Here is a 12,430-nt window from a genome sequence, read left to right on the forward strand (position 1 = left end):
AGGTACCCTCGGACGTCGAGCTAACTACCATTAAGGAAGTTTTCTCTTAATGTTAATAGACACATTTCTTTCGGACCCTTCCTCTTTGGACAACACATCAGATAAACTGGATTGCCTATTCTCTAGCCCTTCAACTCCCTCTGTGCTAATCGTTGTTAGCGCTGCAGCTGGTACTAATTGGTCAGGCAACACACGTTTCTTATCCCCAATATTTACAACTTTCTTTGATCCAGACTGTAATCTCCCAAAGTCCCCCCTTTCCTGCTCATCCTCCCAAACTGCCCACCAATGGGGCTTACCATAAGGTAACTGCTCTGCTCTCTTCTGAAACTCCATCTGAGACATCCGCTCTTGATAATCTCTTGGCGTTTGTGTTTGACGAGATGAGTCTGCACTTGACCTCTGAAAAGATAAAACAGACTTTTTCGTTGCCCCCTCCCCTTTGCAACCCTTTTTTGATAAACCATACCCGTTGGCTTTTCAGAAACCATTATGTTATCAAAACTGTAATTTTTTTTTGTTTTTCTTTTTTGTTTCTTCTATAGCGCAACGGCTACTCCAGTAGGAGTGTCCCGGCGCTTTAGCGAAGAGGTCCTTTAAGAAGAGGAAACATAACTGCAGAATAAAAGGAACAGCGAAGTTAACTCGTAAACAGACAGGTTTTTAATGCCTTTCTGAACGACATCAGACTAGGGGCCTGTCTGAGAGAAATGGGAAGCTCATTCCAGGCGCGCGGGGCCAGGTAATGAAAAGAGCGCCCCCCTTGTCTGGTTCGCTTGATGGTTGGAACAACCATTTTAGACATTTCCCCCCAAATTCATCATATATGCATCACCAACATCCTCAAAACCACTCTGCAATGTCACACTTGTACTAGGGCATGCCCCATCCCCAACCCCTCCATCAAAGGTTTTCCAAGTGGAAATAGCCCTCTGCTTTTGAGGTCTGCTCAACCGCACAAAATCTGCTCTAGATCCGTCATAAGGAATATAAGGATGATCCACTACTTCAACTGGAACAGCGGAATGACCAGCCTTACCTGATGTTACCTTAGGTGTAACGCTCAAAAAACTGTCAGAAAGGCCACTAGAACCCCGTTGAGAAATTGAACGTGTCTTGTGAACTCTCCATTCTGCTACCTCATCCACCGCTTGGCTTGCGTGCTCCACCCAAACCCACTGTCCCTCCAAGTCATGTGGCTGGGAGTAACTTGTTTAATACTGAAAACCAGGTGGCTGGCGGGCACGTGGAATAAATATTCTCTGTCCCATTTTTTAACTGCAACACCTGTAGCAACTTTCTGCCCATTTTCTTCCAACAATGCCTCTTCCGCTCCGTCATCATCACTGTCCACGCCCAAGTCAATCTCCACATCTTTTAGAGCATTAACCCTTTGTTCTCTGAGAGTCTGCGACCCCACTTGAGACTTCTCACGCACTGCCAGCTGACTCCCATAGTCCCCTGGTCGTCCTTCGCTGACAGAAAAGCTGCTGTCTTGCACCAACATGCTCCGCGCATTTTCACCACTAATGTCCTGCTTGTCAAGCATCTCAAAATCTTCCCCTTCCTCTGTGTCACTGGAATAGGACACCAAAGAAGCATGCTTCCTCTCAATCAGAACATTCTGCGTCATATTACTCGAAACAGTATGCTTAAATTGAGGCTCCACTGTCTCTTGACTGAATTTTTCTGTAGGCAATGCCGGTATTAAAACACTTCCCATCCCAAATTGGCTGTCAATCCTTTTCCCAGTAACCATAGCCCTCCCTTTTACCTTGGAAACACCAGCCTTCCCCACATGTGTAGCCCCACATTGTCCCGCATTGCGCAGAATGCAAGGCTCACTCCAGGTGACAGGGGCATCCCCCCAGACTCACCACTTCCTTCGGTGACATGGAATGTCCCCTGCTAAAAGCCACACCTCTCATCGCATCCCCAGTGGTGGAGACACTCGCCGTCCTGCTGCTCCATGAACGCGCACGCCGCGCTCCTCTCTTCAGCGGTGCCGGCAAACATGCCTCAACCGCCTTTTGTACCCCTTTCGCCGCTTTGCGCTGTGGTGGCCGTGCAGGGGGACGCATCTCTTGGAGTGCATCTGGCATCAACATGTCTTCACGCCCCTCCTTCTGAATAATGCGCAGAGCCTCGACCAGCTCTGCGCTCATTTCCATGTTGCAAGGGAATTTAATAACAAACCTCACAAAATCTTGAGGTAATTTGCTGACAAGCAGAGAAAAAATGCGCTGACCAAACGAAGAAAAAACGCCCTCTTCACTCGCGCACCTAACTCCCTGCCTCCGCGCCAATAACTTTCCCTTGCACGCGCCTCAACCAATCAAAATGTCGGGCTGTTCCACTCGGGCGAACATCCCCAGGGGGAGACGGCTCGCGCCGCTCCCCCTGAGGACGCAATAGCGCGAATGGGATTTGCACAGGTAAAGATGATTGTTGGTGCAAACTCAATACAAACTGCACTCGAGCCTCGAATGGACCTTTAGTCTCGAACGATCATGGTCAAAGGTCACACATGCCTCACTCAATTGCGGGGCCTCACCTTCCAAAACCGGACCAACAACCACCAGTGTGTGATTGAATTTGATGACAGATTTTTTAAAAGTCTTAGACACTATTGCCCCAGTGAAGGTAAAATTTAATAGAAGGGACTACCCTACCATTCCTTTGAAACTCTGCTGGGGCAACTTACTCTCCACCGGACCTCTGGGCAATCTCCGCAGCTCCCCACTGCTTCCCGCCGGACACTGGTTCCCTACGCCGAGTTCTCCCGCCACCGCGCTATCTACACCTGCGGCCGCTGTGTGGAGAAACTCGGTTTCCCAGGGGGCACTGCTTCGGCGCTCAGTGAGCGCGTCACCACCTTGTGCCTGGAGGCGCTAGAAAGCTGGGGACCGCCCGACCAACTGGGCATTCCTTTGAAACTCTGCTGGGGCACCTTACTCTCCACCGGACCTCTGGGCAATCTCCGCAGCTCCCCACTGCTTCCCGCCGGACACTGGTTCCCTACGCCGAGTTCTCCCACCGCCGCGCTATCTACACCTGCGGCCGCTGTGTGGAGAAACTCGGTTTCCAAGGGGGCACTGCTTCGGCGCTCAGTGAGCGCGTCACCACCTTGCGCCTGGAGGCGCTAGAAAGCTGGGGACCGCCCGACCAACTGGGCATTCCTTTGAAACTCTGCTGGGGCAACTTACTCTCCACCGGACCTCTGGGCAATCTCCGCAGCTCCCCACTGCTTCCCGCCGGACAGTGGTTCCCTACGCCGAGTTCTCCCACCGCCGCGCTATCTACACCTGCGGCCGCTGTGTGGAGAAACTCGGTTTCCCAGGGGGCACTGCTTCGGCGCTCAGTGAGCGCGTTACCACCTTGCGCCTGGAGGCGCTAGAAAGCTGGGGACCGCCCGACCAAATGGGCATTCCTTTGAAACTCTGCTGGGGCAACTTACTCTCCACCGGACCTCTGGGCAATCTCCGCAGCTCCCCACTGCTTCCCGCCGGACACTGGTTCCCTACGCCGAGTTCTCCCGCCGCTCTATCTACACCTGCGGCCGCTGTGTGGAGAAACTCGGTTTCCCAGGGGGCACTGCTTCGGCGCTTAGTGAGCGCGTCACCACCTTGCGCCTGGAGGCGCTAGAAAGCTGAGGACCGCCCGCAATGCGGGACGCGAGCGGGACGCCCGGACGAAGCCCGGACAAAGGGCGGACAGTCTTAGACAGTCCGAGACTGTCCGCGACTGGACTGGGCCATACCCCCTGCCTTTCAAGTAAGGGAACTTTTTATTACTTTACTGTTTGTGGGAATTTTTCTATCTAGTGCACAATATGCCAAAAAAACAGCCCCCAATTGCTTCAAAAACAATGGACAACTACTTGGTTCAGGTGGTTGCGAAAATCAACAGTAAAAGGAGACAGTCACTGGGGTTAAGCCAGTCTCCCAATCTGCAGCTCCTGAGCCCAACTCAAACTTCCTCACAGATAGACATTCCATTGCTGGATGCTCCTATTGACTTGATAGACATCACTGTACACCCAAGTCACAACCATGATCAAAATAGCTTCCCGGCAGTCGATATAGCAACTTCAGCTTTAACTGACCCAGAAAACAATATTGTATAATTGAATAATTCAGATGATGCTCCCTCTTCCTCTTCTGAACAGGAAACTCGACCTGCGAGAACACGCAGGAAAACTCAGCAAAAACGGACAGGTCTACGATCAGGAATGAGGAAAAAAAGAGCAACACCTCCCGGGAAAACTAAGGTCAGAACTATCGAACATGGGGATAATAGCGAGAAATGCAACTGGGACGATGATTTGCTTCACAGGATAGCTGATATGATAGACTCTAAAATCAAATCTATCATTAAGCCTCTAGTTGCTAAAATCGATAAATTAAATGCAGAGGTAAAAAGAATGAGTGGAATTCAGAACAAGGTTGTGAATGAGGTTGACAAATTAACAACATTAGTAACAAAAGCGGCTCAATCAGCTGAGGATAATGTGGGGAGTACTACAGAGAAGGGGAGCGGCCCGACGCCATCTGTTTGCCCAGCTCAAATTCCAACAAGTACTAACAACTATCCTGTGGCTACAGATGGTGGCCCAGAAATATCAAACATACCGACTGTAACATGTCAAGAAATTGATCCCCTTCAATTTATAGAAGAGGCCTCTCCAGTGGTATTGGTATTGGCCAATGTACCACCCCTAGTGAATGGTCAATCGGAATCTCCAGCATCATTGTCTAGTAATCACTCCACTGGCTAACAGGAAATATGCAGATGGCACCAGGAGGAAAGCAACAGCTCGCGGGTGAAATCAAGACGGTGAAAAGGGTTGCTTGGATTGGGAATCAACCAAAAAGGTTTAGAGGAGACTGTGTCACAGTGACTTTTTCCCACCCGGCTGTTTTACCCAATGTCCTAACCAATATTTTCCCGCCACAAAGAAGATCTGGGACTGTTGTCCCCCTCACTCTCAAATTTTTCTATGGCGAACTACAAAATGTAACATTTCCCAAAACTCCGGGACCTGTGTGGGACATTGTTAGAAATAGTAGAGGAATAAAGGTACCATGTAACAAATGGGGAATGGCTTTAGGAAACAGATATGAGGCTCTATCGGGGTTAAATGACTGTGATTGACTTGGTAGGGGACGTAACACTGCTCGCCTTACTCCCCCTGGTGATTACCTAGTGAGAGACCCGATGGTCCAGATAAACGCCGTGATAGTTGATACTCCCACATCCCAGATAAAAGTGAGGAGCAGACAAGATACTCTGGTGGTTCTAGAGGAAGTTTATGACCCTACAGGCCAATCTGGCTACATAACTAATCATAGTTCAAATGTTAAAATATCTTCAAACTTGGTGTCAATTGAGAATAACACGAGTGAAAGTATTCCATCTCAACAACATATGGTCAGCCAATCCATTAGCACAGAACCCCCTAATGCTAATGTTTCTGCACAATATACTTTGGTGTCATGGAATGTTGCAGGTCTAAAAAGTAAAAGGACATCGCTGGACTGGCTAACTTTCCTGGACACAAAGGACATAATCCTTCTCCAGAAAACTTGGCAGAAAGCCCCAGAACCTATACAAGGATATTTACATGTTTATATCCCGGCTACACCGAGTTTAAGGGGAAGGCCAAAGGGTGGCCTGGTGACATGGGTAAAACAGAATAGCGGGCACTCTGCTCTCCAATTGGCTACTAATAGTCCCGATATTCTGTTAGTTAAATTACAGCGACCTCACAGCAAGGACCTTTATATTTTTAATATTTACTCAAGGGGGTTACCAGGTGGCAAATCCACTGAGGCAGTTGACCAATTAGATTCTCTTTTAAAACAATATTGTTTGAATGCCAATGTTATTGTTGGCGGTGATTTTAACTGCTGTTTTGAGCCCCTAGATAACCATGATATAGATCTTACGGTAGAAGAGGACTATATCTGGGAAATCCCTCAGCTGTCTCTAATACCTATTAAAAAGTGGACAGAGGCCGCATTACAACTAAAAGTTCTATGTATGGAGCATGGGCTACGGGTCACTAATGGAAGAATGGGTTCTGATAAACAGGGTGCCCTTACTTTTAATAATGGCATATCACATAGTCGTATCGACTATATCCTCATTAATAAGGAGAATTGGTCCAGCGTCGATGATATGTGGATAGAGCCAAGGGCCGAAAGTGACCACGACCCATTAATTCTGTTATTTAAATTGTTTGATCTATTGAAAAGTGATGAATCGAGGGATAATGTTCAAATAGCCCTTTCAAATGACAATAGACGTATTAGATAGTCCAACTGTGTAACTAACGAGGAAAGAATAACAGCTATGAGAGACCTAACAACCCAGGCTATCATAGAATTAAGGAGCAACTCCACTATGGAGACTCCGGAATCTGATGTTAGTACGATGTGTTTTTTAACAAATTAAAATTCTTCTTTGTCAAAAAAGTTGCTAAAAAACAGTGCAGGGCGGCAAGGAAGGAGGATCAATGGTACGATAAATCCTGTAGGGTTGTCTACAGGGCCCTGTCTGATGCAGTAAAGACAAAAGATATAGTTAAGATAAAGGATGCCCAAGTCATGTATAAAAGAACACAAACTAGGGCTAAGGGGGAATGGGTGGAAGGGTATTGGAGAGATCTATTAAGAGCTAGTAAAGAAAGATCTATGACCTCCTTCCGGAACATCGTCAAATGGGGAAGGGGGGCCAAAAGAGGAGAACCCATGAACCATGTGTCACCAGACGCATGGGTTTCCCATTATGCGTCCCAGTTCGCTCCTGAGGATGGAGATGAAGAAGGGTGCGAAGTACTTGTAAATACAACTGCGAGTGCTAGTTACCTATCTTTCACCAAAGCTGATGTCCTAAAAATTTTAAATAACATCCCAAAAGGGAGGGCTCCAGGTTTGGATTCTGTTCCTGCAGATCTGTTTATGCATGACAAGGACCTTTGGGCTTCCTATATCCAGTTGCTAGCCAATGGTATTGCGAAGGGTTCGCCTATTCCGGAGACTTGGAAGGGAGCCGAGATTATCCCAATCTTTAAAAAGGGGGCATGCTCGGACCCAGGCAATTATAGGCCTATCAGCCTCATCGCATGCATACAAAAAGTATTGGCGAGGCTTGTACTGCAGCGTATCCATGGTTGCATAGATGAACAGGACATACTGTCACCCTTACAGGCAGGGTTTCGTAGTCACACTAGTACCATCGATCAAGTTTTTAGATTTGTTTTATTATATTGGCGTGTAGTGATTCTTGGGGGGGGGGGTATGCTTTTTGCAGCCTTTGTTGATTTAAAATCAGCATTCGACTTGGTCTCTCGTGCTAAGTTGTGGAACGTTCTACAAGAACAGGGCATCCCAAATGAAATTTTGTCCTTATTAATTAGATTGCACGAGAACAACTTTCCACAAGTTCGATGGAACCAGCAGGGTAGCGTAACTGATAAATTCCCCATTGCAAGGGGAGTACGCCAAGGATGTGTGCTAGCCCCAACTCTTTTCTCACTATACATCAACAGGGTGATCAGGTATTTTGAACAACAACCGACCGACGCACCTAAGTTGGCCGGAAAACTGATCGCCCTGTTGATGTTTGTGGATGATACCCTACTAATGTCAAAGACCCAACAGGGACTTCAGAAGGCCATTGGAGTTTTTGAAGCGTTTTGTGCAGACCATGGTCTTGTCATCAACACAACTAAAACAAAATTCATGGTTCTGCACAAACGGAAACATATCAGAGGGAAGGTTATCATGAACGGGGTGCAACTAGAACAGACCCAAGTTTTTAATTACCTGGGCATTACCCTGTCATACAAACTAGATTGGAAACAGCACACCAACCAGCTGGCTACGAGGCATGCACAACTGACAGGAGCACTCACCAAGGAATTATTTTCCTCACATACTAGACCTATTACTCCGGTTTTAAAGATTTATAATGCAAAAGTTGGAGCAGCGGTCCTCTATGGGGCTGAACTCTAGGGGCCCAATAACCTTACAAAGTTGACGGTAGCCCAAAATAAATTCTTCCGCAACATTACTGGTTTACCAATATCAACTCCTTTGATACCTCTCCACTATGATTTGGGAACTCATAGCTTCGAGGATATAGCCAAATACAGATCAGTAGCCTACTGGGGGAGATTATGGGTTACCCCAGAACTCTCACAGTATGCCCAGGGTTTCCTCGAGGTTAGAGCCTTGGACAAAGCTCATAAAATGTTATGGATGAGAGAGGTAAAAACAATTTATATGGCTATGGGTCTATCTCCATTATGGGACGACCCTGTAAGGAATGTCTTCCCACCTAAGAAAATACTACGAGATCTGTATTGGAGCATGGTTGAGGCTAAGTGTTTTTGATGTCGTATTGAATGATCCTTTACTTCTGACTTCTTAGAACTCAAGCATGCACCGGCCCTAGAACCTTATTGGGATTGGATTACTGTCCCAGGGGACCGGAAGAAGTATCATCAATTGAGAGTGGGGACACTACCATTAAATGCCCTAACTGTAAAATGGTATGAGAATCAAACTTCGGGGTGCCCTTTTTGTCCTGATCAAAAGGAAAATATTGGGCATGTGTTGTTTGCCTGCCCAGAATATAACGCACCCAGACAATCATGGCTAAAACCGATTTGCGCCCAGTTGGGCTTTAAAACTGCTAATGAGGCCGCTAGGATTTTAAGAACTGATACCTCCCAGCCAGTTGTTATAGCCATGTCGAAATTTCTTCACTGGATGTGGATAATTCGGGCCCGTAAAATGAGTTTGGAATAACCCAGGGCTGGTCGTTACATGCTGCTATTTGATTTTGCACACTGTATTAAGCAACTGATATATTTTGCATCGATGAATATAGTCTTTTAATAATTGTTTTTAATCTTTTTTAATATAACATATTTAAAATTTTGTAAATAGGGAAGAGCTAGTCTGATAAGTTTAGATTAAACTGAAATGATTTATTGTGGATCTTGTATTTGGCTGGGTGTGGGGGGTCAATTTTGTAAATGTCTTTTTATGATTGAAAAATATCGAATAAAGACTATTTTGAATTGAATTGACTACCCTACCTTCACCTAATACTCTACTGAGAGCTGTGAAATACAAAAAAGTGTTGCAAACAACTGTAAAGCACGGAAACCGGCTTATTCTGGACAAGAAATTGAGTAAAGTTGTATTGAAAACCTACAAAAACATTGTAGGTAAGCAAAAAAAAGTATACCATGCCATTACAATTCGAGAGGCGGAAATTTCAGAACAAGAAGTGTTCAAAGTAAACGTGGTCTCCAGGATTCGAGGACCGCGTGTCGCTCTATGCGGACGATATCCTTCTGTACCTTACCTCCCCCTGTCGCTCGCTCATAGTAGTCTTTGACCTGTTGAGAACCTTCGGTACCCACTCGGGCCTGGTGATCAACTGGTCCAAGTCCTCATTGTACACGCTGTGCGGAGACACTCCGCGCCTTCCCCGTGGGTGCTCAATACAGATTGCCCAACTGGGCTTTCGGTACTTGGGCATTTACGTGTCGCGGGACTCCCGAGCCCGATATTCACATAACTTGCTTCCGCCTCTGGCGCGGTTGCGCCGAGACGTTGAGGGCTGGAAAAAGCTACCGATCTCCCTGATGGGCAGGGCCGCGCTGTTCAAAATTATGGCGTTGCCACGCTTCCTTTATGCTCTACAGAATACCCAGGACCCTGTACCAGCTAAATACTTTGGGGAGATCGAATCCTTGCAGCGAGCGTTGTTGTGGGATGGTAGACCACGGATCTCGCTGGTCAAGTTGACCATACCGTGCTATGATGGGGGTATCGCCTTGCCTGATATACGGCGCTACTATTGGGCGTCTCAACTCGCGGCGATCAACCATGGCCTCTATGGCCCGGCGATCAGCCCGGGCTATGCCATGGATCGGTGGCTCATGGGTGACGGGAATTACTATAGAGCGCTCTATTCCAGGTCTCTGGATCGGAAGCTGACGGGTCCCACTAAGACGGTGGTACACTTATGGCGGGCAGTCACTAAAACTTTGGGCTGGCAAGATAAGGTTACCATGGCCACTCCACTGTATGACTCAGACATATTGGGGAAACTGTGGCATACCAAGGGCTTCGACAGATGGGACACTATTGGTATATCTAAGGTTGGGGACATGGTGGCCGGGGGAAGGATCAAGTCTTTTGAGGCATTACAGTCTGAGTTTCAACTGGGGGTGACGGAATACTTCCGACATGCCCAGCTTAGACATGCCCTCTCTTCCCACATTTCGGAGGGGGAGACGGTACCTGAGTCATCGCCCCTGGAGGATCGGGTACTGGACGGTCACATGCCGGACAGCGCTATCTCCCTAACATACAAGAAGCTCATTAATGTGCGTGCTGATTTGCTGGTGCGATTGAGGGAGCTCTGGGTGCAAGATGGCATAGAGGTGGACGATGAGGAGTGGCAGTCGGCGGTCTCCTCCCCCCGGGAGGTGGCCATATCGGCGCGGCTCCGCCTAGTCCAGCTGAAGATACTGCACAGAGTGTATGTCACGGGCCCCAAACTTATACATATGGGGCTCTCATTGGATGGTATGTGCTGGAGAGGATGTGGTATGATTGCGACCTTCATGCACATTATATGGGAATGTCCTGGGGTCACTCGTTACTGGGCACGTGTGCATGACGTGATGAGGGAGGTGACTGGAGTGGCCCTACCAGCGGAGGCCCGGCGATGCCTCCTCAACATCTGGGGCCCAAATGATTACAGTGTTGCCCAGACCCGTTGGGTCACCCTGGGCAACATGGTGGCCAAGAGAGACATCGCTCAGAAGTGGGGTGCGCCGGCTCCTCCCTCGCTTAGCTTATGGGAAACCAACATGGACTGGTGCATGCTGCGGGAGAAGACGGTGTATGCAGCCAGGGGCAAACCTAGAATGTGGAGGTCTGTGTGGGGAGCTTGGAACTCGTATCGAGGTGATATTTGCGCACCCCCTGTGGAGATTGACTCTGATGCCCAGCTGTCCCCGTAGTGCCCCTTACCCGTGGTTCCGAACTGGTTATCCTGTTGTGACACTCCCCACACGACCCACTGTTGCTGTTAGTATTGTGAGCTGCCTAGGGTGTGTAGCCCTCGACCTCTCCCCGCGACACAAGTCCACTGTCTCTGAACCGTCCTCAGCCTACTCTCTTCCTCTTTTCCTTTCCTTTCTTGTTCTACACGCATTTCTTTTTCTAGCCTTTGAGGCTTTCTTATTCCTCGGTTTATTTATTTCTAAGTTTTGCACTATTTGAAAATTAAACCTGATCGCTTCTGCAGACAGTTTTGTACACGAATTTACCTGCTGCCTCAATGCTGCCTGGCCTCCGGGATGTATGGCTGAACAGCGGTGTACTTTTTCTATAAATAAAGGTTTTCCAAAAAAAAAAAAAAAGAAGTGTTCAAAGTAGTGAACAGGTATTTTCAATGCAATAGGTCTCGCAATTGCGAGATTTTACCTATTGGCATTGTAAATCACAATGCCTTCTATTTATGTGTTTAAAGACACCTATAAGGCCATTTCATTTACAATTCCAATAGGTCCAAATTTCTAAAATGCAAGACTTATTGCATTGCAAATTGCAGGATTGTAGGGGCGAGCAACATGGATGGCCAGAGTGTTGTAAAACTAATATGGTGGTGATGTCAACGTTCAGCTAGATGGAAAGCAATATGCAGGGTAGTGGGGGAGGAGAAGGTACGGACAACGGAAAGAGGGTGTTGGTCGAAGGAAGTAACATGGAGGACAGGGTGGAGGACAGCAGCAAAGAGCTAGAGAGCATTGTAAAGGCAGAGGGGGAGAAGCACGTTTTCCTCAAAGCGGGTTAATTAAAACCATGTGTCGCTAAAAAAAAAAAATTGAAAAAAGGGATAACATGGTTTCAGTATTGTGGGGTATGTTGTTAACTCTGTGTGTTTTAAATTTTTTTAATGATATATAATAAAGACTGTCATAAAAAATTACACAAGGGTTGCTTTATAAATAAAAAGTAGTTTGAGATCCCCTAGTTTGAATCTGTGTTTGAAATTGCGGGTGACCAGTTGCGTCTTAGACGGTATCTTAATCTACTGAATTTAGTTAGGATTTGTATTTAACCAACATTCACTACTAGGTTGAATGGGATTACCTTATATACACCTTGCGTTATATGGGAATGCCGCCTGCCTTCCTGGGGTGGATTGAATTACTATACCAACAACCCACGGCTACTGTTTTCCTGTATGGTGCACGGTCATCCAGCTTTACTATTACCAGAGGTACACGCCATGGGTGCCCCCTCTCCCCCATGCTGTTTGCGATAGCTATAGAACCCCTGGCTGCGCAGATTAGACAACATCATAAAGAACGTGACTTGATCTACCCTTCAAG

The sequence above is a fragment of the Lissotriton vulgaris genome, chromosome 10 (genome assembly GCF_964263255.1).
Source record: "Lissotriton vulgaris chromosome 10, aLisVul1.2, whole genome shotgun sequence".
Taxonomy (NCBI): domain Eukaryota; kingdom Metazoa; phylum Chordata; class Amphibia; order Caudata; family Salamandridae; genus Lissotriton; species Lissotriton vulgaris.